This window comes from Mobula birostris, chromosome 7 (genome assembly GCF_030028105.1).
Source record: "Mobula birostris isolate sMobBir1 chromosome 7, sMobBir1.hap1, whole genome shotgun sequence".
NCBI classification, from domain to species: Eukaryota; Metazoa; Chordata; class Chondrichthyes; order Myliobatiformes; family Myliobatidae; genus Mobula; species Mobula birostris.
In genome coordinates, this window is record NC_092376.1 from 127,399,919 (window position 1) to 127,425,383 (window position 25,465).

The following is a 25,465-nucleotide window of genomic DNA, read 5'->3' on the forward strand; positions in this document are numbered from 1 at the left end:
CGGCCCAAAATATCAACTGTACCTCTTCCTAGAGATGCTGCCTGGCCTGCTGCGTTCACCAGCAACTTTTATGTGTGTTGCTTGAAATTCCAGCATCTGCAGATTTCCTCATGTTTGCTCTAGTACTCATTCAATGTCCATACCTGCATACATCTTGAATGATTATTAGAACAAGCATATCTCCCTTATTTTATCTCCCTAGTTCAGATATGTTAAGATATATTGTAACTCTTTAACTTTGCCCTGCATCAAATTGCATGGATTGTTATGGTTTAATAATTGTACAGACAAGTATCTTAACACACTTGGACAGGCGTCTCTCAAATAATGATTAGCCTTTGTTTCTTGTGGAGGACACAAATAGATAAAACTCCATATTTAGTGCTCAGTGGTAAGGGTCAAGTATTTCACTATTCATATATACAAATACACTCAGATTTTTGTTTTTGCAGAACTTGTTTTGAGCAAGAATTTACAATTTCCACATTTCCAGGATGATATCTTCTGATTCACGGTATATTTCTGTTCATTCATTTTGAAGGGCATTGTTACAAGACCAGCATCCGTTGCTCATTCCCAGTTGCCCTGGAAGTGGTAGCAAGTTATCTACAAACAGTACTTGAACCACTACTGTCTTTCTGGTGAACACACTCCCAAAATGATCTGGTGAAAGTTCTGGCAATGATGAACAATTGATCATTTATCTCCAAATCAAGATGGTCTGAGAGTTAGTGGGGAACCTACATTTCCCAGTGAAACCTCAAGCTTTCGCCCTTTATGAAGGACGAGGTCCTAGGTTTGGAAGGTGATCATAGAATTACAGAGTTGCATGGCATAGAATCAGTCCATTCATTTCACCTCAATGTGCTGACCTTTCTGCTCATCTACATTCATTCCATTTGCCCATATTAGTCCATACCTGTCTGTGCTTTGCAGATCAGGAAAGCTTGGATAAGTAACTGCAGCACACTTTAGGCAAGGTATACACTACAGACTGTGGTGGAGGATATAAGGTTAATGACAATATGTTAATCAAGTAGGCTTTTTGCCATGGGTAGTGCTGAGCTTGTTGAGGGTTGTCAGTTCTGCATTCATCCAGGTAAGTAAAGAGTACTTAGTTATTCTCCAGACGTGCCCCATTGATGGTGGATAGACCCTTGTTGTTAGCAGGAGAATTATGAACCATAGAATACATAACTTTTACTTGCCTTTGTAGCCATAGTCTTTATGTGGCTATTCAAGTTGTGTTCTGGGATGGCTGATCCTCAAGCTATTAATGATGGTGGACATTGAATGGCAATGTCATCGAATATAACAGATAAGGGACTAATCTCTCTATTCTTAGATAATCATTGTCTGCCCCTGTTATGCTGTGAATGTTTCTTGCTAATTGCTTAAATGTTGTCTAGTTTAACAGTCATAGACTTCTTCTCTGTGGGTTCATAACTCTTCAACCCTCAGAATCATGTTGGATTAATCAAAATAATACTGAATATGTTTAAATATTCAGTAAAAACAAAGCAATCACAGAAAGGGAATGAAACAAAGACATGGATGAAAAAAGTGCATTGAACCATGCTAGTTGTGGTCAAGATATCTGAGTGGAACTGCCAGTACTCAGCCAATCAAACTGAAGTAAGTCCTGTACTTCTACACATGCACCATCAAGAATTACTGGACGGAGTAAATCTAACAGTTTATTCCTCTAATCAACTCTATGTGGAGTTCTGTGATGGGATCCTGTACTGTTGTGATCCTTCAGCATTATACTGAGGAGTTTCTATTTGGGCTCTGCACAAGGTTGGACATGGCACAGAATAATTGATTTCAGTTTATTTCAGTGACACTTGTCATTTCAGAGGACAAAATGTTAATATTGGGTATGTTAACCGTGGACAGCAATTCTGGTCAGGAGTAATGTGTCAGCATAATCTCACCCTTTGGATATAGATGTAATAAAAGTGAAGAAGTATAAATAAATACATTCATAAGAGATATGTCTCAAAATTATGAAATTAGATTTTTACTCTGAGGAGAGGTTACTTGACAGTGATTAACATACCATTTAAGAATACACCAGTTTTAGTCATTTTTGATGTGCACAGTAGCTGAGTACAACATGACATCCATAGAATTGATGTCAAAGCTTGAGTCATTCATCAGGGAACTAATGCATTGAGGCTTGAGAGAGAATGGGGAAACCCAATAGCAATTTCTGAATCTGGACATCAGAAGTAGCCAGCTGCCTCTGTGTGATTACTGTGTGCGTCACCTTTATTGCTAAAATAAAATCAAAGGAAATAGATGAAATCTCAAAATTACTTTGTTCGTGTAGTGAGGAAATTGCAAAATAAAAAAATATATATATTTGAAATACCGAGGTGCTGATGTATTTATTCACAAATGCAAACTGACTGAAGGATTAATGATGGAACACACTCCCATCTCAGTTTTATCACTAATTATTCATTCTCTGATGATGACATTGATTGTTTCTATTGCACATCATTAAAATTAAGCCATGACCTACTAGAAGGGAAAATCCAACATTAACCCACTGTTTAAAACCACAAACACGAGGAAATCTGCAGGTGCTGGATGGGGAAAAAAGATTATGAGAGAAAACTGGCAGGGAACATAAAAACTGACTGTAAAAGCTTTTATAGATATGTAAAAAGGAAAAGACTGGTAAAGACAAAAGTAGGTCCCCTACAGACAGAAACAGGTGAATTGATTATGGGGAGCAAGGACATGGCAGACCAATTGAATAATTACTTTGGTTCTGTCTTCACTAAGGAGGACATAAATAATCTTCCAGAAATAGTAGGGGACAGAGGGTCCAGTGAGATGGAGGAACTGAGCGAAATACATGTTAGTAGGGAAGTGGTGTTAAGTAAATTGAAGGGATTGAAGGCAGATAAATCCCCAGGGCCAGATGGTCTGCATCGTAGAGTGCTTAAGGAAGTAGCCCAAGAAATAGTGGATGCATTAGTGATAATTTTTCAAAACTCGTTAGACTCTGGACTAGTTCCTGAGGATTGGAGGGTGGCTAATGTAACCCCACTTTTTAAAAAAGGGGGGAGAGAGAAACCGGGGAATTATAGACCGGTTAGCCTAACGTTGGTGGTGGGGAAACTGCTGGAGTCAGTTATCAAGGATGTGATAACAGCACATTTGGAAAGCGGTGAAATCATCGGACAAAGTCAGCATGGATTTGTGAAAGGAAAATCATGTCTGACGAATCTCATAGAATTTTTTGAGGATGTAACTAGTAGAGTGGATAGGGGAGAACCAGTGGATGTGGTATATTTGGATTTTCAAAAGGCTTTTGACAAGGTCCCACACAGGAGATTAGTGTGCAAACTTAAAGCACACGGTATTGGGAGTAAGGTATTGATGTGGGTGGAGAATTGGTTAGCAGACAGGAAGCAAAGAGTGGGAATAAACGGGACCTTTTCAGAATGGCAGGCAGTGACCAGTGGGGTACCGCAGGGCTCAGTGCTGGGACCCCAGTTGTTTACAATATATATTAATGACTTGGATGAGGGAATTAATGCAGCATCTCCAAGTTTGCGGATGACACGAAGCTGGGTGGCAGTGTTAGCTGTGAGGAGGATGCTAAGAGGATGCAGGGTGACTTGGATAGGTTGGGTGAATGGGCAAATTCATGGCAGATGCAATTTAATGTGGGTAAATGTGAAGTTATCCACTTTGGTGGCAAAAATAGGAAAACAGATTATTATCTGAATGGTGGCCGATTAGGAAAAGGGGAGGTGCAACGAGACCTGGGTGTCATTATACACCAGTCATTGAAAGTGGGCATGCAGGTACAGCAGGTGGTGAAAAAGGCGAATGGTATGCTGGCATTTATAGCAAGAGGATTCGAGTACAGGAGCAGGGAGGTACTACTGCAGTTGTACAAGGCCTTGGTGAGACCACACCTGGAGTATTGTGTGCAGTTTTGGTCCCCTAATCTGAGGAAAAACATCCTTGCCATAGAGGGAGTACAAAGAAGGTGCACCAGATTGATTCCTGGGATGGCAGGACTTTCATATGAAGAAAGACTGGATGAACTGGGCTTGTACTCGTTGGAATTTAGAAAATTGAGGGGGGATCTGATTGAAACGTATAAGATCCTAAAGGGATTGGACAGACTAGATGCAGGAAGATTGTTCCCGATGTTGGGGAAGTCCAGAACAAGGGGTCACAGTTTGAGGATAAAGGGGAAGCCTTTTAGGACCGAGATTAGGAAAAACTTCTTCACACAGAGACTGGTGAATCTGTGGAATTCTCTGCCACAGGAAACAGTTGGGGCCAGTTCATTGGCTATATTTAAGAGGGAGTAAGATATGGCCCTTGTGGCTACGGGGATCAGGGGGTATGGAGGGAAGGCTGGGGCGGGGTTCTGAGTTGGATGATCAGCCATGATCATAATAAATGGCGGTGCAGGCTCGAAGGGCCGAATGGCCTACTCCTGCACCTATTTTCTATGTTTCAAGCAACACGTTAAAAGTTGCTGGTGAACGCAGCAGGTCAGGCAGCCTCTCTAGGAAGAGGTACAGTCGACGTTTTGGACCGAGACCCTTCGTCAGGACTAACTGTAAGAAGAGCTACTAAGAGATTCGAAAGTGGGAGGGGGAGGGGGAGATCCGAAATAATAGGAGAAGACAGGAGAGGGAGGGATGGAGCCAAGAGCTGGACAGGTGATTGGCAAAAGGAATATGAGAGGATCATGGGACAGGAGGCCCAGGGAGAAAGAAAAGGGGGAGGGGGGGAAGCCCAGAGGATGGGCAAGGGGTATAGTGAGAGGGACAGAGGGAGAAAAAGGAGAGAGAAAAAAAGAATGTGTGTATATAAATAAATAAATAACGGATGGGTGCTCCCGATGTGGCCTTCTATATAGTGGCGAGACTCGACGCAGACTGGGAGACTGTTTCGCTAAACACTTACACTCTGTTCACCAGAGAAAGTAGGATCTCCTAGTGGCCACACATTTTAATTCCATATCCCATTCCCATTCTGATATGTCTATCCATGGCCTCCTCTACTGTCAAGATGAAGCCACACTCAGGTTGGAGGAACAACGCCTTATATTCCGTCTGGGTAGCCTCCAACCTGATAGCATGAACATTGACTTCTCAAACTTCCGCTAATGCCCCACCTCCCCCTCGTACCCCATCCGTTATTTACTTATTTATATACACACATTCTCTTTTTCTCTCTCTCCTTTTTCTCCCTCTGTCCCTCTCACTATACCCCTTGCCCATCCTCTGGGCTTCCCCCCTCCCCCTTTCTTTCTCCATTTGCTTCCTGTCCCATGATCCTCTCATATCCCTTTTGCCAATCAACTGTCCAGCTCTTGGCTCCATCCCTCCCCCTCCTGTCTTCTCCTATCATTTTGGATCTCCCCCTCCCCCTCCCACTTTCAAATCTCTTACTAACTCTTCCTTCAATTAGTCCTGACGAAGGGTTTCAGCCCGAAGCATCGACTGTACCTCTTCCTAGAGATGCTGCCTGGCCTGCTGCGTTCACCAGCAACTTTTATGTGTGTTGCTTAACCCACTGTTTCTAATTTTGTTTATATCTACTGTGGAAAATGATAATTGTCTAATGCAAAACATATAATTGTCCAAGGATTGGAATTTGATACAAAATCTGGTAAAACGTATTAATCCTACTTGGATCAAATCACCTCCTGGCCCTTTGTGGGTGAGTAAAGCTGGCTAATTTACATGCAAATTAAAGAACTCAACAATCTATATGAAAAATGATCACTCACTCCAATCCAGTGCTATCTTTCTAATGAACGTGATAGTGAGTGACGTTGTTGAATAGACAGCTATTGTGTTATTTCAATCCTGCAGCTATCTACAATTTATTTGATTATTGCTCTGGGACTTCCTCGTGGGATTATTTTGGAGATAAAGAAATCATTTCATCCCTTTCCGCAGCTGGTGGAGCATAATTGCTGTTTGGAGTTGTTCGTCCATCGTTGGAGTCGATGAGGACCTCGACGCCATTATGATGGTGTCGAGACTAGCGCGTGATTTGGATTTAAGTGAGGGAGAGTTGCGCAGCATCTGCCTCACTATCTTTTCCCAATTCCCATCTGGATCCAGTGGCAAGACAGAGTCAAGACGGCTGGAGATGGGACTAGGTGCAGTGGATGACCAGGACGTCTTCTGTGTCTTGTCATGCTCTACACGTTCCACGACGCTTGCAGAGACCGCCTTCTTGACCGTTGGACCTTCCATTGGTCTCGTCCGCTCAATCCACCGGAGTCTGTCTTCACATGCTGGGATAGTCAGCTCCCTATCTCACCGAGGGTTTGAGACCCGTCGGCTACCCTCACCTGGTTTAGCCGGCTTGTCGAAGCAGTTGCCCGGGGTGTGGCCGCTGTCGCATGCAAACAGCTACGGGGAGCCACAGGTGAGAGCTGAGTGCCAGGTGGGGACCAAAGGTGGACAAACCGCCCTGAAAAGGACGCGACATGTTCTTCCACCAGAGGTGCTACCCCTCCCTGACACCCCATACACCCCATACATTGGAGAGTTACTGACTCAATCTACAATGTCTCCAAACAGTACTAACTGCAGCCCATCACTGTTCTAAATGAAAGAACAATGGAAACCATTGAAGATAAAACAATGATCTACATATCTCCTGTAAATGAAAATCGAATCATTAATTAAGTGAAAATCCGAAATCAGAACTTTCTGCAGGTCAGTCAGCACCTATGGACTGAGAAATATAGTTAATATCTCAGATCAAAGGCCCTCCATCAGAATTGGGAGAAAGAGGAAAGAACTTAGCTTTAGGTAATTTTTTGTTTTACCCTTCCCATTTCTGACAATTTAGGAAAGTCTTTTAAATTAAAGAACTGTTACCTTCCCACGGTTGGTGTATGACCTAGTGATTCCAGCATTTTCTGTTTTCCCACTAGAGACCTTGCTTTATTGTTCCAGATCGGGCTTGCCCACAGAAGGCAAAGGGTGGTTGTAGATGGTTTGTATTCTGCATGGAGGTCAGTGACCAGTGGTGTTCCACAGGGATTTGTTCTGGGACCACTCCTCTTTGTGATTTTTATAAATGACCTGGATCAAGAAGTAGAAGGGTGGGTTAGTGAGTTTGCTGATGACACAAAAGTTAGAGGTGTTGTGGATAGTCTGATTGTCAGAGGTTACAGCAGAACATCCATAAGATGCAGAACTGGGCTGAGAAATGGCAGATGGAGTTCAACCCAGATAAGTGTGAACTGTTTCATTTTGGTAGGTCAAATTTGAAGATAGAATATAATATTAATGGTAAGACTCTTGGCAGTTTAAAGGATCTGAGAGATCTTGGGGTCCATGTCCATAGGACACTCAAAGCTGCTGCACAGATTGATAGTGTTGATAAGAAGGCATATGATGTGTTGGATTTCATTAATGTGAGACTGAGTTCAAGGGCTGTGAAGTAATGGTATTGTAAGACCTTGGTCAGACCCCACTTATAGTATTGTGTTCAGTTCTGGTCACCTCACTACAGGAAGGAGGTGGATACTATAGAGAGAGTGCAGAGGAGATTTACAAGGATGTTGCTTGGATTGGAGGGCATACCTTATGAGAACAGGCTGAGTGAACTTGGCCTTTTCTCCTCGGAGCAATGGAAGTTGAGAGGTGACCCGATAAAGGTGTATAAGATGATGAGGGACATTGATCATGTAGATAGCCAGAGGCTTTTTCCCAGGGCTGAAATGGCTAATACAAGGGGACATAGTTTTAAGGTGCTTGGGAAAAAGTACCGAGGAGATGACAGGGCTAGGTTTTTCACACAAAGAGTGATGGGTGTGTGGAAATCACTGCTGGCAGCGGTGGTGGAAATGGATATACTAGGGTCTTTTAAGAGCCTCTTAGATAGGTACATGGAGCTTTGAAAAATAGAGGGCTATGCACTAGAGAACTTCATGGCAGTTTCTAGAGTAGGTTACATGGTCGACATAACATTGTGGGCTGAAGGGCCTGTAATGTGCTGTAGATTTCTTGTGTTCTATGTTCTATATTCTACATTCTATTTTCACTCTACTTTCTCCAGCATTCATATCTCTTGATAGGATGAAACTAGCCCAACATATTATGATGCCATTAAACATCAGTTTTGAAATCAAATCATATCTGAACTAACTTGAGTAGATTGTCTCTTGTGTGTTGTCTTTATGTGGAAATAAAAAAATATACATTACAATGAACTATGGTGCTACTGGCCAAGAATGCCAATTATTTTTGGTTTTTGGAGAAGGGTACTGTCACCACTTACTTAGCCAACTCTTGACATTTCCTGTCAATGAATGAATCTTATAACATTATTTTTTACGGAATCAGAATCAGACTTATTATCACCGAGATGTGGCATGAAAGTTGTAGATTTGTGTTAGCAGTACAGTGTAACGACATAAAAGTATATAAATTACAAAAATAAATAGTGTAAAAATAAATGCATAATGGGGTATTGTTCATGGATCATTCAGAAATCTGACAGCAGAGGGAATGAAGTTGTTCCTAAATCATTCAGCCTGGTATGGAAACACTAATGCCTTTGAGTGGAAAATCCTACAAAATGGTAATAGTTTCAGCCCAGTACATCACAGGTAAAGCCCCCCAAACCATTGAGCACATCTACATGAAACATTGACATAGAAAAGTAGCATCCATCATCAAAGACCCTCACCACCCAGGCCGTGCTCTTTTCTTGCTGCTGCCATCAGGTAGAAGGTACAAGTGCCTCAGGACTCACATCACCAGGTTCAAGAACACTTACTACCCCTCAACCATCAGGCTCCTGATCAAAAGGAGATAACTGCACTAATTTTAGGACTGTCATATTGTTATTTCATGGTCGTTATTTATTGCTATTTATTATCTTTGCATTTGCACAGTTTGTTTACAGTTTACCGTTCATAGATTTGCTAAGTATGTCCACAGACAAAGTATCTCAGGTTTGTATGTAGTGACGTGTATGTAGTCTGATAATAAATTTTACTTTGAACTTAGTTAATCTGGAGGCAACTAAGATAACTATATCACCAGACCTTTACATTGATTTCAAAGCCAAGTACTGTATCTGATTTATATTGACCTCAAATTGTACTTTGTGCCAGTTCCCCATAACCTTCAACAGGGATGATAGTTCAAATGTAATTCACTAGCCATAAAGCACTTTCCAATATCCCGAGATTGGAAATTCTACATACGCCATGTGGTATTGGCTGTCATTTTACTCTGATTCTGAAACATATTTACTTTAAAACTATATTTCTTGTCACCTATTTCTTGTGCAAGCAATATTTTATTATGAATGTCTTTAAGAAATATGGATTTGAATGTTCCTAATTTTCAAAATGCATATCAACTTGAGTTACTGCAGCCAGCTGCCTGAGTTGTATAATAAAATGCGGCACATAGTCATGTTGCTTACTGATTTGATACTTAATTTTCTTTGCTGCCTGTGAGCAACACTGTTCAAGAACAAACACTTTAAAGTAGAAAAGATGTTTCAGTGCTTTAAAGTAGAATTAATAATGAAAGGAAGTGAAACTGGGAAAGACAAATTAAGGAGCAGGGATAAGGGAAATATTGAATAATATAGATAAGAAATAGATACAAAAAACAGAATTTAGCATGTAAAAATAAACAAGAATTAGAAGGCAGTGTGTGCAAAGGTTTACTCCTGACACCACTGGCCCTAAAATGGATGTGTCAAAATTTTGTGCCTTTTAAAAGACTGAATGTGAAAAAATAAAACCTACCAAACTGTAAAATACATTAGTTTTGAATCTGGAAAGAACCATATCAAGGATACAAGTAAAGGAAAGCAATATTTAAGAGAGATTCCTAAATTTTTTTGACAATGGTATGCCAATTTCAGTACATTTCCTGACCAGCCCTGATTAGCAGACAGTTTCTGGGTGGTATGGTTTACTGGAAAGATTGTTGGGATTGGAAGCAACACTCCTGTGCCTCCTGACTCATAAGTCACAGAATCTATTTGGGTTCCACCCCTTGCACCTCTCTTCAGCAGCCGGACTTCCTGAATCCTGCATGTCCTTGTTCCCTGCGTTTAAAAATAAGATCACTGTTGACATATTTTGAGACCCATTCTGTTTCCTGAAAAGGGTTTGGTTGCCTGTCTTCACCCCCCAACCCCTCTATTATAATTGAAAGTGGGAAGGTTTGAGGCTGGCTTTGTTCTCATTTACATTTCTAGCATCTCACTCTCTCAAACCCAACCATTCAGGGCAGATTAAATAGTCTCACTCCAGGAGTCTCTTCTTTATGAGTCACAGCAGAGGTTTGCTCATTACTGTAAGAGCTACTGCATGTTATTTTATGCTGAATAAAGTACTATGTTGTCATACATAAGTCTACACATTTGTAAGTATTTTATCACATTATTCACAGGTGCACCATGTCCTTTGTAACATCAAGTTTGCGGATGACACAGCAGTAGTTTGCCTCATCAACATTGGTGATGAGTCAGAGTACAGAGAGGAAGTGGACCGGCTAGTGGGCTGATGTGAGAACAACAGCCTAATTGTGGACTTGAGGAAGGTGCAGATTAACTATACCCCTCTGCACATACATGGCTTTTCCATAGATAGAGTTAAGTGCGCCAAGTTCAGGGAGTCACATCATGTACAAACTCACAATGGTCCATCAATATCACTTTCCTGAATAAGAAGGCAGAGCAGACCTTCCACTTCCCGTGGAGATTGAGGCAAACAAGGATCCCCACGCCCACCCATCTTTACTAAATTTTACAGTAAGGTTGCACTGACAAACTGCATCCCCATCTGATATGGGAGCAGCAGAGCATCGAACTGGAAGCCTTTACAAAGGATTGTGAGGGCAGCCAAGTGCATCATAGGGGGTCTCCCTACCATCCATCATGGACAATTATCAGGAGTATGCAGAGCCTTTAGTATTGTTAAGCAACCCACCCACCAATCTAGCATCCTCTTTGACATTCTACCATCAGGTAGGAGACCAGGAGACTGGTCAGGATGGAAACAGCTTCTCCCCTCAGGCAATGAGGCTTCTGAACTCCCTGCTGCATCGCATTTGAGGTGTCACTGGATAATTTGTACTATGCCCTACAATATTTAATTTATGCACTTAATTTTTTTATGCTTAATTGCTTTGTAGGTTTGATACTTACTTTCTTAAGTTATTGTGTGTTATGTGTACTATTGTGGTTTACACCCTGGTTTGGAGAAATGTTGTCTCATTTGGAGTATACATGTATATAGTTAACGATGATGAGTTGACTTGACTTGTGTGAATGCACAATGAATCATTCAGCTAGCACAATGCATGGAGTCAGGAAGAATAGATTTAAAGCTTGAAATCAAGTTCAAAAAGCACTCTGGTAAATTACAGGATCTCGGTTACCATAACTTACCAACAGGCATGGCTGTGGTTCTACATAACTTCCAGATATCAAAAAGAAATATTTTTTTCATAAAATATTGCTTTTGCTTCAGTTTTAAATGACAAAATTGAAAAATCATCATAAGGCTCAGAGACATACAGAGTATGTGCACTTTAAAAGATTGCTAAATGCCAGAGTACATCTTTCATTGTAAAGGGAGGCAATATTTGATCATAAAGGGGACACTTACTGCCATAGACATCAGAGCTGATGCACCATCTCATCATAAAAAAGCAGCCAGCACCAGACATTATTTATTTTGCAGATGCATTGAACAAACCACCAACACCATTGGTAATGGTAAATGTAATTGCACCACCTAATACTTGGGAATTGACCTTCTTTTGTCCTACATACCTTCAGTGCATTTTTCATGAAACATTAAACCTAGATAACAGAGTAAAAATAAAATCATGTACGCCTGTTTTACAAACTTCTTTTGTACTCCCCCATTTTGTGTCACCCAATGTGTAAATTTATATCAGGATCAGCACAGTAACAGTTTATATCCTTTGCAATTTGATTTATCTTAATTCCACATATTGGTATGAAGCAAATCAAGTCAAGCCAGTCTAAGAAATCCATCCAAAAACTTATTTACAGGAAGTGAGTTCATGACTGTGCAAGAACTGAAAAATCCTATTTTATTTATCAGCACATAGAATTTGTCCTTTTTCCTACAATATACTTAAATTTTAAATTCTGTGCTTTCTGTTAGATTTAACATACCATTTAAATATTAAATAGGAATACTTTTAAATCAAAACAGCTGGAACTTCTGAAATGTCCAAGTCACTGCAACAACACTACTTTAGTTTGCCCTTTGCCCAGATGAAGAATGGGAATATGCATTTTGAACTGAATAAGAAATGTGATGTAGATTATTAAAATAAATATACTTTGTTTAAACTATTTATGGCATTAAAGAAGGACAAGTGTTAAATAACTATCTTATGGCTTCTGCCCTTTTCCTTTCTGGTTCTGACAAAGTGTCTCAGACTGCAATCTCAACTTTTATTCCTTTCCATAGACGCTGCCTGACCTGTTGGTTTCCTCCAGCATTTTCTGTATGTTGCTCAACTACTTTCCATTGTTCCTTTGCTTCTTAATAATGGTCACTGAGAATCATGCATCTGTTTGTCAGCCGCATAGTCTTCCGATTATAATAAATCTGAAAAATGAAATTTTGAAGACAATAGAAAGCCTCAGAGCTTTAATGATGTGTCATTTATATAAGGGTAGCTGTGGAAGACATTAATTTCTGTTGATTTTTGGTTCTTGATATTTTTCTTTTAATTTTTATACTGCAGTAATGTTACGGTGCACAGCGTACCGCTAATTTAGATTGTGAGAAATATTATTTTGTCATCATGAATTGATAAAGTGGATGTGTATGCACACAAATACACACACGTACAAGCTCATCAACATTTCTCTTCTCCATGTGATATATTGTATTCAGGCTCTTGCTTTTAATAATCCACTAAAGAACTTCAGCATTTTTCTTATTTTCTCTACTGTTGTATGCCACTTCACGAATTGTTTTGAATTGCAAACCTAGGTATCTTGGTTTGAAGATTTCCAAGTGAAGGATGTACCAAGCAGCTTAACGATCAGTGCAATGAAACAAATGGCACCCATAATGATGCAACTCCAACTTTAATAATAACAAATGGATTATTAATATATTCCAAAATTGAAATTGACTTTCAGTCTCTTTACTAGGATTAAACTGCAGTAAAGCTGTGTTACCCCAAGTATTTGTTTCTTTGTAGCAGGAATTCAATATACGTCTTCTGAACCCTTAAGTTGTATCAGCTGACGTGTAACATTTCCTTTTAAGAATTGATGAAAAATGAAATGATTTCACCATTAACTAGCACACAAGTGTGAAGTCTAGAATGCTTAATTGAAGAGAAGTATGAGAAGGACATTTGATTATGTGCTGAAAGAACTTGTGATATATGATTTTCAGACCAAATAATTTTTTTTTAAATTGCAGATACATTATTGAACTTGTGAAAGCTATTCAATTGGTTCAGTACAGCATTCTGGGCTTATGAGCCTGTTTCTGTGCTGTACTGTTCTATGTTTTATGTTTTAAGACTAATTACAAAATAGATATAAGTCATATTTTCAAACATTAACACAAAGCACTTCTGCAAGATGCATAGAAGTAAATAAGAATTTTAAAGACTTGGCTGGAAAATCAGAGCAACCAAGCAAGATATATAAAAAACTCACCCTTTGGTCCACCAAGTCTCTACTATTAACCAGCCACTTACACTAAACCTAATTATTGACTCTACTTTCATTGACTACAATCAGATTCCACCGCACACTTTCACATGAGGGACAATATACAGTAGCCTATGAACTAGTAATTTTTGGAATGTAGGTGGGAAATTGCAGCAGTCAGAAGAAACCCATCCAGTTACAGGGAGAACCTGCAGACTCCACCCAGAAAGCACCAGAGATTAGGCTTGAACCTGGGTTACTGAAGCTAAGAGTTAGTGGCTTTACCAGCTATGCAACTGTGCTACTCTAAGTTTTCAGTGATCAAATTAACGCTTGTCTTATTGCTAAAGAGAAAGGACTCCAACGGACACAGCAAATTGTGACGCGATGTTTTTGTACATTTTACTGATGTATTGCAAATTATTTTTATAACTGTAAGTCTCTTAATTCCGGGCCTTCCATTTGTTAAAGGAACAAATAGGTATGTGCAGTGGCATGCTATACGTGGCTAGATCAAGTGTACTTTTAACACCTGTGTCAAGCTGAATCACATCACTTCCCCCCCTTCCCCATACCCAAATGCCAAGATTAACTTTGATTGTAGAATGATTTTCTCAGCTATCCACCCTGGCTCGTCTGTGAACCCTATACTCCCAATTGCTGACAATGCACTGTCAACCCTGACCAACTGCCAATCCCATCCCTGCTAATTTATTCTCCGTTGATCTTACTCATATCTGTCAGTTCTATCCCTCCTGTTGATCCTGTATTCAGGTTTTCCCATGAATCTCTCTGTCTCCTTCTCAGTTGTAACAGATTATGAAGTGAAGAAATCAGTTGTTTTCTCCATATCACCTGTTGCCCTTGCCGTTTGTCCGAAGTCTGAAGGGCAAGGATTACTGTAGTGATTGGGCTTGTGTTGGGTTTCAGGCCTTGATCTTCAAACACGGCTTCTCTGAAACAGTCAACAATTTCCCAGTTACATTGGAAACAGTTGTGGGTTTCACCATTGACAGTTTCCAACATTGAAGGGTAGCTTCTGAAACATGAAAAAAATTGTCTTTGTTTTCCCATGTCCAATGATGGAAATGTATTGTTGAGCATTGCAGTAGGGTTGATTGAGAATCTTTGTATTACTGATATTTATTGAAAAATCAATTTCCTCCTGTGGTTTAGTGAATAAGTATTATGCATTGTAGCTCAAACACAAAATGTGCACACATGTGTGTGTAACCCACTGTAGGGATCACTGTTAATGTAATGGCTTCTCTGTAATGTTTCATTGCTAAGGCTAATGAAATGGCTTCTCTGTAATGTTTCATTGCTAAGGCTAATGAAATGGCTTCTCTGTAATGTTTCATTGCTAAGGCTAATGAAATGACTTCTCTGTAATGTTTCACTGCCGAGGTAACGGTTTCTCTGTGGCAGCAATGTTTGGGTTATGGCTGGAGATAACAGGACTGTGGTTATGCATGTTAGCCAATCAGGACATTAGTGCTCTGTCTTGTGGATCTGGAAGGAGACTTTTCACAGTCTTTTGCCAGGGAGAGATGAGGAGAGAAGGTGCAAATGGAGAGGGTTGGTAGACCACCAGACGGGGAGGACTTGGAGCGAGGGTCCAAAGGGAAGCGATGATCAGAGGAGGTCGATGGTGGACGATCGACTTATCAGTGAGCTCCAACTTTGCACAACAGACTGTTTCATAACATTGGGCCCCTTTTCTTTTTTTTTAATTTTCTTTACTAGCCACATAGTCAAAGTAAGAATTATAAAGCTTAATCATTTAATCGCACATTGTGTACTGTTTGTTATTTTGGGGTACTGATTTGTAACAGGGGACACATGGCGCAGCATCCACCCAAACGAGATTTCTTAAGTTTGGCCGGGCCAGAGACTATCACCCCCTATATTAAGCCACTAGCCGAAGCGAGTTACAATTGTGGAGGCTATGTTTGGGATTGATTCCGTTGGATGCTGTGTGATTACCCTGAGCAATGAACCAGTGGGGCAGATATTTGTACTCTGGATGAATTGTTAATTCACTTGTTAGGTACTGTTGACATTGCGATTGTGAGTGGAGGTTTGATAAATAGGCTGGTGCAGCTCTCGTTTTAATGCAGACCAGAGCTGAGGTAGTGGTAACTGGGTGCGGAGATTTCAAAGACAGGGTTCTAACATTCCTGAGGAGTGAGGGGAAAGAGTGGTCGGATTTGGAATGTCTAATTAGTCCATGTCCCCCAGTGAAGAGTGAGAATTCTGAGTTAGTATCCGCCCTTACTTCTCTGGCAAATAAATGGAAAAATTAGATTCAAAGTCCCAGCTATGGCAGGCGCCGCCTATTCTCTGGAATAACGCACACCCACCCCTAAAGGGGACGAGGAGTATGAGACTTGGACAGAGCGGACCTCTCAGTTGTTAGATGACTGGCAGTGCTTTGATGATGAAAAGCGACAGAGATTGGTTGAAAGTTTGAATGAGTAGGCCGCTGACATTGTGAGAGCTGTCAGGTTGAAATCTCCCGTAGCGACAGCTGTCAATTATCTGCAAGCACTGGACAATGCTTTTGGTCCGACTGGAAGCCCCAATGGAGCTCATGGTGGGGTTTCAGAACATGCGTCAGGAGAAGGGGGAGAAGCTTTCTGCTTTTATTTTTCGGCTGGAGAGGCAGCTAAATTGCTTGCAGTGCAGAGGGATCATTCAGGCTGCTGAGGTGGAACAGTTAAGAATGGACCAGATAGCCAAGGGCGCCCAGTCCCGTGACCTGTTTGCTTGGGGTCTCCGACAGTCTCGTAAGATGTGCCCCCCTCCATCTTTTGTTAAGCTGATCAGAGAGGTACAGGAAGAGGAGAACACAGCGGAGGTGTGGGAGGACTCTGTCGGCAGGGTACGGTCCTTGGTAGTAGTTCCCTGCGGTGAAGTGACCACAGATAGCCTACCCCGGGGAGCAGTAGAGGAGATTGTGGCAGAGTTGAGAACAGAGATATGTTGGCTGTTATCAGCGGGTGTGACCACCCCCCCCTCCATATGATGGAGCTGATGGGGGGGGGAGCGGATTCCCCAAGGGGACGAACAATGCGGAGGGCTGCTGGCAGTAGGTGTCACACCAGAAGGAGAGTGAGCCCCCGGGTACCTTAGCAGGGAGAGTCGTTAGAGGAGACCCATTCCCAGCAATGTACCAAGGAACTCCCGAAAGGCCCAGGTCCTGAAGGCCTAGTGGGTCCATGCTCCAGTGTGTCGCTACAAATATTGGGTATTTATGCTAAAGCCATACTCGACACCGGGTCGCAGGTCACATTGTTGTACCATTCATTTTCCAACCAGTATCTGAAGCATTTCCATTGACACCATTCAGGGAACTGGAGATCTGGGGGCTTAGTGCTAGTGATTATCCATACTACAGTTATTTATCAGTGAAGTTGGAGCTCTTGGAGGCTGATGTGGGAGTGTCTGACGTCCTTGATACATTGGTGCTGGTTTGTCCGGACCCTGTTGAGAAGGGCGGCGTTTCAATTCTGGTGGGGACCAACACCCCTCTTGCGAGGAGGCTCATGAGGGCCTGCAAGGAGAAGGCTGGCGAGAGCTTTCTGGGAACATTGTCCGTGCACCCGGTGTTTTGAGCTGCTTTTGAGGAAGTGCGGGGCTGCATCAGGCTGGATACCGAATTTAGACGAGGGACTGTGTGGTTCATCCAGTCGAAGCCAATGGTGGTACAGCCCGGGGAAGTAGCGAGAGTGATGGGGACCCCCAAATTTCCCCGAGGGTGAAGCCCTCTTAGTGGACACTCCGGAAGACCACGAAGGGGTGTCGGGATTTCCTGCTGAGGTACTGGTGAGGTCCAAATTGCAGAAGCTCTCGGTTGCACAGGCAAGCAGGATGGCAGTGATTGTCAGGAACACTATGAAGAGGGAGGTCACCTTCAAGTGGGGGATGCCCCTGGCACATCTCTTCCCGGTGACGGTAATGACTAGTGTCCCTGTGAGATAAGCTGGGGAGAAACTAATTGCAAAAGGGGAAATTTTGGCCGCTGAGTCATTCAACGCTGGGGACTCCCCGGTGCCGCTGGGTTGGAAAAGGAGGCTGGTAGACAAGATGCTGAAGCTGGAAGGTGTCTTTTCCATTGGCAAGTTTGATGTGGGTTGTACCAAGAGCACTTGCCACACTATCTGGGTGGCCAAGGACACCCCGTATAGAGAGGGGTCGCAGCGATTGGCCCCTGCAGATGTGGAGGGCATTCGGCAGCATTTGTGTAAACTGAAGGAAGCTGGGATCATCACTGAGTCCCAAAGCCCCTATGCGTCCCCAATAGTAGTGTCCCGGAAGAAGAACGGGAAGGTACGCATGTGTGTGGACTCTAGGGCTCTGAACAGACACACCGTCCCTGAGCAGTATACGATCCCGAAGGTCGCTGACCTGTCTGAGTGGTGCGAAGATGGCCTTTATATGTCCCCTGGGATTCTTCCAGTTTGAAAGGACGCCCCAGGGCATATCGGGAGTTCCTGCAACCTTCCAGCAGGTCACGGAGAAGACGGTGGGGGATATAAACTTGCTTGAGGTGTTGGTGTACTTGGATGACCTTATAGTTTTTGGATCCACCTTGGAGGAACATGAAGTGAGGCTACTGAAGGTGCTCGGCCGCCTGAAAGCTGAAGGGTTAAAACTTTCTCTGGATAAGCGCCAGTTCTGCAAAAGGTCTGTTAGTTATGTCCGACATATAATCTCATGGAATGGAGTAGCTATAGACCCAGCTAAGATTCAGGCGGTGACTATGTGGCCAAGACCCCAGACTGCGAGTGCTCTGTGCTTGTTCCTCGGGTTCTGTGGTTACTATCGGAGGTTTGTGAAAGGCTACGCCAAAGTGAGTCACCCATTGAATCAGCATCTGCCTTGGGGAAGAAAAGGAAGGGAAAAAAGGACAGGAGGGTGGAGAGTATCTTAACCCATCAGAGCCCTTTGGACTGAGGTGGGATGTAAAATGTGAGGAGGCCTTTCAGTCGCTGAGGGAGCTGCTGACCCAGGCACCGGTGCTGGCTTTTGCGGAACCCCAATTGCTGTATGTACTGCACACAGATGCCAGCTGAGAGGGTTTAGCGGCGTCCTGTATCAGGATCAGGGCACCAGGTTGAGGCCCATGGCGTTTGTCAGCCGGAGTCTGTCGCCCTCCGAGAGAAACTATCCCACGCACATTGGAGTTTCTGATTGAAATGGGCTGTGGTGGATACGCTGAGTGACTGCCTCTATGGGCCAAATCTGAGATGCAGACAGACAACAAACCCCTGACTTGTATCCTGACCTCGGCGAAACTGGATGCCACAGGCTGTTGGTGGTTGACAGCGTTGTCTGCCTATGATTTCAGCCTGAAGTACTGGTCGGGAAGCCGGAACATTGATGCAGATGCTTTGTCCCAATGGGTGCATGAGGGACTGGTCAGGGACGAGGAGTGGGAGAGGGTTCCTGCCCCTGGGGTGAAGGCCATGTGTCAGTTTGCCATTACCGTGAAGGCAGAGGAAAAGAAGAGGCAGGATCGAGCTGTGGATCAATTGGGGGCTTCTGATGACGCCAGCCCCCATGTTTACTGTAACCTGACTGCTCTGAAGACAAATCAGCTGCCAGAATTGATATCTGGGGAAGTGGCAGCTGCTCAACAAGATGATCTGGGCATTGGTACTATTTGGTCAGCAGTCGAAAGGGCAGACATGGCTCAGGCGGAGAAGATGAAACACACTTCAGTGCCTCCATTACTGAGAGAATGGCCTTGGTTGGAGTTGAAGAACCAGATCTTATACCGGGTCACGTCATCCCTAGACCTACCTCGGCGTTTCCAGCTGGTCTTGCCTGAGAAGTATTGGGGAATTGCGCTGAAGCCGATTCATGATGATTCTGGACATATGGAGGTGGACAAGACCTATGGATTGCTCAGAGATCCGTTTTACTGGCCCCGGATGAAATCGAACGTCGAAGAATATTGCAAGTCGTACATTTGCTGCATACGGTGGAAGACACTGCCTGCGCGGGCAGATCCTTTGTCCCACTTGCAGAGTGCGGGGTGCCTGGATCTGGTGTGTATGGATTTCATGTCCATCGAACCCGATGCCAGCAACACAGCGAGTGTCTTAGTCATCACGGATCACTACACCAGATATGCACAGGCTTTCCCTGTCAAGGACCAGAGGGTGACTACGGTGGCAAAAGTGTTATGGGAGAAGTATTTCATTTATTGTGTTGGCGCGTGGCCAAGTGGTTAAGGCATTTGTCTGGTGATTTGAAGGTCGCTAGTTTGATCCTTGGCTGAGGCAGCCTGTTGTGTCCTTGAGCAAGGCACTTAACCACATATTGCTCTGCGACAACACCGGTACCAAGCTGTATGGGTCCCAATGCCCTTCCCTTGGACAACATCAGTGGCGTGGAGAGGAGAGACTTGCAGCATGGGCAACTGCTGGTCTTGCATAAACCTTGCCCAGGCCTGTGCCCTGGAAACCTTCCAAGGCGCAAATCCATGGTCTCATGAGACTAATGGATGCCTATTTCATTTATTATGGCCTTCCCAGGCAGATACATAGTGACCAGGGACAGGATTTCGAGAGCAGACTCATCCATGAGTTACTGGGCATGCTTGGAGTTGAGAAGTCGAGGACCACGTCCTGTCACCCGCAGGGCGATCTCCAGCCTGAGAGGTTTAATCGGACCTTGCTAGATATTCTCGGGACCCTGGAGATCAGCAAGAAGAGCAGGTGGAGTCAACATATTGGGCAGCTAGTTCACTGTTACAACTGTACACAAAATGAAGCTACTTGGTACTCACCATATTATCTGATGTTTGCGAGTGAGGCAAGGTTGCCCATTGACCTTTGTTGTAGGACTGACAAGGGTGACTTACCACTGAAGACTTATCTGAAGTATGCATTTGATATGAGGAGAGAGCTGAAAAGCGCTTATTAATTAGCTGGGGTCGTGGCTGCCAAGCGGAATCATGGAAATACTTTATACTTCATTGTCGCCAAACAATTGGTACTAGAACATATACTCATCACAGCAATATTTGATTCTGTGCTCCACACTCCCTGGATTACAAATATTAAATATTAAAAATAGTTATAATTCATAAATATTAAAAATTTAAATTATAAGTCATAAATAGAAAATAGAAAAATGAGAAGTAAGGTAGTGCAAAAAAACCGAGAGGCAGGTCCAGATATTTGGAGGGTACGGCCCAGATCTGGGTCAGGATCCGTTCAGCAGTCTTATCACAGTTGGAAAGAAACTGTTCCCAAATCTGGCCGTACGAGTCTTCAAGCTCCTGAACCTTCTCCCGGAGGGAAGAGGGACAAAAAAGTCTGTTGGCTGAGTGGGTCGTGTCTTTGATTATCTTGGCAGAAAGGCTCCGACAGCGTGCGGTGTAAAGTGAGTCCACGGACAGAAGATTGATTTGTGAAATGTACTGCGCCATGTTCACGATCATCTGCAGCTTCTTTCAGTCTTGGACAGGACAACTTCCATACCAGGTTGTGATGCACCCTAGAAGAATGCTTTCTACGGTGCGCCTATAAAAATTAGTGAGAGTTTTAGGGGACAGGCCAAATTTCTTTAGTTTTCTCAGGAAGTAAACTTGCTGGTGGGCCTTCTTGGCAGTGAACTTGGTTGGACCAAGTCAGGTCATTTGTGATATTGACCCCGAGGAACTTAAAGCTTTTGACCTGTTCCACTTGCGCACCACTGATGTAAATTGGGTTGTGCGGTCCGCTACTCCTTCTGAAGTCAACAACCAATTCCTTCGTCTTGCTGACATTGAGGAATAGGTTATTGTCTTCGCACCATGCCACCAGGTTCTTAATTTCCTCTCTGTCCTCAAACTCATCATTACCTGAGATACTGGCTACAATTGTTGTGTCATCAGCAAACTTACATATAGAGTTTGATGGAAACTTGGTTACACAATCATGGGTGTACAGTGAGTACAGCAGGGGGCTGAGTACACAGCCTTGTGGGGCACCGGTGCTCAGAGTGATTGTAGAGGAGAGCTTGTCCCCTATTTTTACAGCCTGGGTCCTGATTGTGAGGAAGTTGAAGATCCAGCTGCAGATCTGAGTGCTAAGGCCCAGGTTCCAGAGCTTAGGAGTAAGTTTATTTGGAATGATGGTACTAAAGGCAGAGCTGTAGTCAATGAAAAGGAGCCTTACGTATGCGTCTTTATTCTCCAGGTGTTCTAAGGAGGAATGTAGGCTAGAGAGATGTCATCTGCCGTTGACCTGTTGCTTCGTTAGGTGAACTGCAAAGCGTTGAGGTTGACCAGTAGGCTGTGGTTGATGTGTGCCATAACCAATCTCTCGAAGCACTTCATAGAAATTGATGTCAGAGCCACAGGTCGATAGTCATTTAGGCATGCCCCCTTGCTCTTCTTTGGCACTGGGATTATCGTTGCCTTCTCGAAACCCGAGGGGATCTTAAAATAAGAGAGGGTATGATCAAAAAGTGAGGTTCTCCCAACTCCTGCCGGGAGACCGAGTCCTCATAAGGAATTTGGGACTACCGGGAAAGCACAAGTTGGCTGACCGCTGGGTGACCTCACCCTATCTGGTGGAGAGTCAGATGCCAAACCTACCAGTTTTCTGGGTGAAACCAGAGGAGGGGAATGGGCCTGTCAAGATTTTCCATCGGAACCACCTGCTGCCCTGGGACAAGAGGTGCAGGTAGACCCAGAGCCCGACTTGGAGCCTACACCTAGTAAGAGGACTCTGCAGAAATGTGGGGCAAGTGCAGGGCCTACAGCAGGAGAGGCTGGGCTGGGCCCTGCCTATGAGAGGGATACTGAGTCGGAGGACGAGGATCTGGATGTGTGGTATATGCTGCCGCTCGTTAACTCCCCATTGATTGAGAAAGAGACTCCCGGCCCTTCTCCCGCTGAGTCAGGTGCAGTGGGGAGGGGGGTGCTATCTGGGTTACAGCAGGACCCTGGAGGAGAGGAAGTGGGGCCTGGACACAGGACAAAGGCTCCGAGTTGCAGGGAGGCACGAGTGATAAGTCAGGGGTGGACTCGCCAGGTAGAGCAGAAGTATCCCCAGTAGCATCTGAGTCTGAAGACTGAGGTGAGGAGGTCTCAGAGAATTAGGAGACCACTGGAGAGGTTAGCCTATGTAGCGCCAGGGGAACAGGGCGTGATCTCTACCGTTTTGGGGAGCTATTTCACTGCCTTTTGCACCTGGATTGGGCTTTGTGTTTTGCAGGAAGGGTTGGCGAATTATCTCAACGTCATGAGGACATGACTAAATTTGGTGGAGAGAGAGTGTAACACGCTATAAGGATTCACTGCTAATGTAATGGCTTCTCTGTAATGTTTCACTGCTAAGGCTAATGAAATGGCTTCTCTGTAATGTTCACTGCTGAGGTAATGGTTTCTCTGTAGCAGCAATGTTTGGGTTATGGCTGGAGATAACAGGACTATGGTTATGCATGTTAGCCAATCAGGAGATTGTTTCTCTGTCTTGTGGATCTTGGAAGGAGACTTTTTGCGGTCTTTTGTCGGGGGGAGATGAGGAGAGAAGACGCAAATGGAAAGAGCTGGTAGACCGCCGGACGGGGTGGACTTGGAGTGAGGGTCCGAAGGTAAGCGACAATCGGAGGAGGTCGATGGTTGACGATTGGCTTATCAGTGAGGTCCAACATTGCACAACAGACTGTTTCATAACATTGGGCCCTTCTTTTTTTTTCATTTTGTTTACTAACCATATAGTCAAAGTTAGAATTATAAAGCTTAATCGTTTAATTGCATATTGTGTATTGTTTATTATTTCAGGGTACTGATTTGTAACAGAGGTCACATTGCGCAGCATCCACCCAAACGAGATTTCTTAAGTTTGGCTGGGCCGGGGGCTGTCACCCTCTATATTAAGCCGCTAGCCGAAGCGAAAGTTACACGAGCAAACACCAACAAATGCCCATGCACACACAAACATACACATAAACACACACACACACAAATATATATATATATATACACACACACATACACATGCTCACATATACACATACATACACCCACACACGTATACACACAAGTCTAAGCTAATGTAAAAACAAAAGAGAGGGCATACAACAAAGCAAAAATTACCAGGAAGATAGAGGTTTGGGAAGCTCTTAAAAACCTACAGAGAGCAACTAAAAGAATCATTAGAAGGGAAACGATGAAATATGAAAGAAAGCTAGCAAACAATATCAAAGTAGATAGTAAAAGCTTTTTCAAATATGTAAAAAAATAAAAGAGAGGTGAGAGTGGATATAAGACTGCTAGAGAATGAGGCCGGAGAAATAATAAAAGGGGACAAGGAGGTGGCAGATGAACTAAATGAGTATTTTGCATCAGTCTTCACTGTGGAAGACACTAGCAGTATGCCTGATGTAGTAATGTGCGAAGGAACAGAAGTGAGTGTAGTTACTATAATAAGGGAGAAGGTGTTCATAAAGCTAAAAGACCGAAGGGTACTTAAGTCACCTTGACCAGATGAACTGCACCCTACAGTTCTGAAAGAGGTAGCGTTAGAGATTGTGGAAGCATTAGCGATGATCTTCCAAAAATCATTGGACCCTGGCATGATGACAGAGGACTGGAAAATTGCAAATCTCACTCCACTCTTTAAGAAAGGAGGAAGGCAGCAGTAAGGAAATTATAAACCAATTAGCCTGACCTCAACAGTTGGGAAAATGTTGGAGTCAATTGTTAAGGATGAGGTTATGGACTACTTGATGACACAGGGCAAGATAGGACAAAGTCAGCAACATTTCCTTAAGGGAAAATCTTGCCTGATGAACCTGTTGGAATTCTTTGAGGAGATTACAAGTAGCATAGATAAAGGGGATGTAGTGGATGTTGTATATTTGGACTTTCAGAAGGCCTTTGACAAAGTATCATACATAAGGCTCCCTACCAAGTTAAGAGCCCATGGCATTACAGGAAATTTATTAACATGGTTAGAACATTGGCTGATTGGTAGGAGGCAGCAAGTGGGAATAAAAGGATCCTTGTCTGGTTGGCTGCCAGTGACTAGTGGTGTTCCGCAGGGGCCGGTGTTTGGACCACTTCTTTTTATGCTGTATATCAATGATTTAGATAATGGAATAGATGGCTTTGCTGCCGAGTTTGCAAATGATACGAAGACTGGTGGAGGGGCAGGTAGTGTTGAGGAAACAGGTAGGATGCAGAAGGACTTGGGCAGATTAGGAGAGTGGGCAAGAAAGTGGTAAATGAAATACAATGTTGGAAAATGCATAATCATGCACTTTGCTAGGAGAAATAAATGTGTGACTATTTTCTAAATGGAGAAAAAACCCAGATCTGATATGCAAAGGGACTTGAGAGTCATTGTGCAAAACGCCCTAAAGGTTAATTTGCAGGTTGAGTCAGTGGTGAGGAAGGCAAATGCTATGTTCACATTCATTTCAAGAAGTCTTGAATACAAGAGCAGGGATGTGATGCTGAGGCTTTATAAGTCACTGATGAGGCCTCACCTTGAGAATTATGAACAGTTTTGGGCCCCTCATCTAAGAAAAGATGTGCCGACATTGGAGAGGGTCCTGAGGCGGTTCACAAGGATGATTCCCAGAATGAAAAGGTTATCATACAAGGTATGTTTGATGGCTCTGGTTTTGTACCAGCTGGAATTAAAAAGATGAGGTGGGATGGGGAATCTCATTGAAACCTTTTAAATGTTGAAAGGCCTACACAATGTAGATGTGAAAAGGATGATTACCATGATGGGTTAGTCTCGGACAA